The sequence below is a fragment of the Alligator sinensis genome, unplaced genomic scaffold (genome assembly GCF_000455745.1).
Source record: "Alligator sinensis unplaced genomic scaffold, ASM45574v1 scaffold673_1, whole genome shotgun sequence".
In the NCBI taxonomy this organism is placed as follows: Eukaryota; Metazoa; Chordata; order Crocodylia; family Alligatoridae; genus Alligator; species Alligator sinensis.
The window spans coordinates 4,593-7,332 of record NW_005842829.1 but is presented as its reverse complement, the minus strand read 5'-3'; the positions used below and the strand labels follow the sequence as shown (position 1 = coordinate 7,332).

Below are 2,740 nucleotides of genomic sequence, written 5' to 3'. Positions count from 1 at the left end.
CGGGTCTTTGCCAGCGAGGGAGAACACTAAAGGGAGACGTAACAGAGACTGGCAGGAGGCCTGAGACCCAGCGCAGGAAAGGCAGCCGCATCCCAGCACCCCCAGCGGGGAGGAGGGCAGAGCACGTGGCCCCTGGGCATCCTCCACAGGCCATCCCAGGGCGACCAGGCCAGCCCATCATAGCCAGCTTAGCCCCCGCCGTGCCCTCTCCTAGCAGCACCCGCCTCCCGTGGGCTGGCAAGAGGTGCCACGGCCCAAAGGAGCCCATCTCTCTGCCCTGTTCCCCCAGGCGCCCTCCCAACCTCCTCCCCGGGAGCCCCGCCTGCCATGGGGACCCGCTGCAAGATCTTACGGCACCAAGACGGTGCCGCCCTGCAGCCGGGGGAGGGCGCGGGGAGCTGCGGCGGGAAGGGGCAGTAATGCAAGTCAGACATTTTCTGTACTTCTGCAGGGCTGCGCTGCAAAGCTGCTCAGGACTGGAGCGCGCGGGTGGCGTCCACGCAAAGATGAGCTGCCAGGAAGCCATCGTGTGCAGCAAGGAAGAAAACCAAAAGAAATGCTGCAGGTTAAAAATGGGTGTGGAAAGGCCTGTCCCCCTGACGGGAGAGAAGGTGAGCATCGCAGAAGCAGCGAGGCAGAGCGCGTTGGAGATCCTGAGAGACACCTTGAGGAAGAAGGACCGTGTGCTCATGGATCAACCTACTCGGATCCGTATGGCCAAAGCCATGAGAGAATCACGATATCAATTCATCCAATGGGGTATTCAGATAACTTTTATAGTAACTTCTATGCTTTATTACACGTTTCCTCCCTGTTATATGACCGGGCAAGCAGTTCCTTAGCCATTACAGCGGCAACCTTCAGGGGCACCAGGCCTCGGGTCCTTGGCCGGGCGTGGGGGACGTTCGCTTCTGGGTTCCTCCTTGTTCGAACAAGAAGGCCAGGGCTGCTCCGGTCTCCCCAGGCGGCAACACGAACACACAGACGTGTTGCTTTGTTTGTCCATCCCTCTGTAACTTCTCTCTTCCCAAATTGTCCAGTCCCCTGGTCCTGTGCCAGGCACAGTCCTTAAGGAAACCTGCTGTGCCTCGCTCGCCCCGGGCCCGGGCACAGCACTCGCGTCTCCCAGGGCCACAGCAGGTGTCTGTTCAAGTGTGGTGCTCGTTTCAGGGAAGGGCTGGACTATGGCTAACAACCCTTAGCACAGCTCAATCTTCCCGCTACGCTCCCCTCCCTGATGCCCCGAAATACGGTGGCATCACACAGACGTGGGTTGACCTCTGGCACGTGACTGAAGGCCATGCAGGTTGCTGCCGCATCCGAGACACGGATCTTCTCGCGAGCAGGCCACCGTACCCCGTGTGACTTCACAGGGAGTTTCGGAGGAGAGCCTTCATCTCCCCCCCTCGCTCTAGCTCCCGACCTGGCCAAGCACTTCTGCATCTAGGGAACGAGCACACGCGGGATGGGGGCCAGTCCAGCAAACTTTTCCTACCCGTGGTATTGAGTATCTTCTTTAATGTCTTGTAGGACTGAAACAATAGTCTCTTTTGGTTTTTGAATCGCTGCAGAGGTCCTACTGGCTGTGTTCTGGACCTCCCTGACTTTGCTGCAGGGTCAGATCCGTTATGGCCAGGAGTCGATCATCAGGTGCCGTTCCTAACTGTGTTTTGGTAAAGCCCCTTTCCAAAAACATTTTGAAGCCCCGGTCGGTTGGTTGACGGCGTGCCAATGGTTGGCTATAATGAAAATCACGTTAGTAACATTTTAGAAACCCAGCCAATGCATAACACTATTAAGCCTGATTGTTCTTCGTACCAAGCTAACTTCCTGATGGTTCAGCGGTGGTCCACATCCTTTCAAACCACGGTGGCTCCTCCGGTGACATTACACCATTGTTGAGCCAAATTTAGCTTCGTTTTTAACCATTTTTTCAACACAGAGACCCCAAGTTTAGGGAAGCATCAACTCTGCAGGTACTTGTTCTCTTTAAAACAATGGGTTCATGCATTTTTTACACACATCCTGCTATGTTGATGTTATAAATATCAGTTCAAGACAAAAGAGATTATCTTTATAGCCTTAAAAACATTTGGCTTCAGTGAGAGAGACACCGTTGAAGGTAATGAGGCCCCGTGGTCTATCGGTCACCTTTGCTACTGCACCGATACCCTATGGTTTCTGCAAAAGAAAGCAAACGCACAAACCTGCCAAGCAAGACTCCTTGCAGTGCAATATCATTTATATTTACAGATTTACAATGCTGACAGGTGCCGTGGCAATGCACACATTACTGCAGTATGGGATCATTTACATTTATTTTATTGTTTTCAATGGCCCATTGCACCATTTTCACAATTGGAATTGGGACCCCAAATTTTCTCCGCAAATGTGAGATTGAGGGATGCCAATACTCTTGTTACAATTTAACCAAATTACTATTTTTAAAATGAGTTTTTCCCTTTAGAGGGACAATTTCTCCCTCAGAATTTTTATATAGAAAATGTTTTCCATGTTCTGGTGGCTGCGCAATGTGAGACCCTTACAATACTTGGATAAAACAATACTGTTGTTCTCCTGAGCATACATTTTAAATTAGACTAGCACTCGTATACTGAGATTCATAGATTCATAGATGTTAGGGTCGGAAGGGACCTCAATAGACCATCGAGTCCGACCCCCTGCATAGGCAGGAAAGCGTGCTGGGTCTAGATGACACCAGCCAGATGGGTATCCAACC

The 2,740-nt window shown here is 52.0% G+C and overlaps 1 pseudogene; it reads left to right on the top strand.

Moving 5' to 3' along the window:
- The first annotated feature begins 419 nt into the window (after nucleotides 1–419).
- LOC112547957 overlaps nucleotides 420–2,740 on the top strand; it is a 6,140-nt pseudogene continuing 3,819 nt past the window's right edge.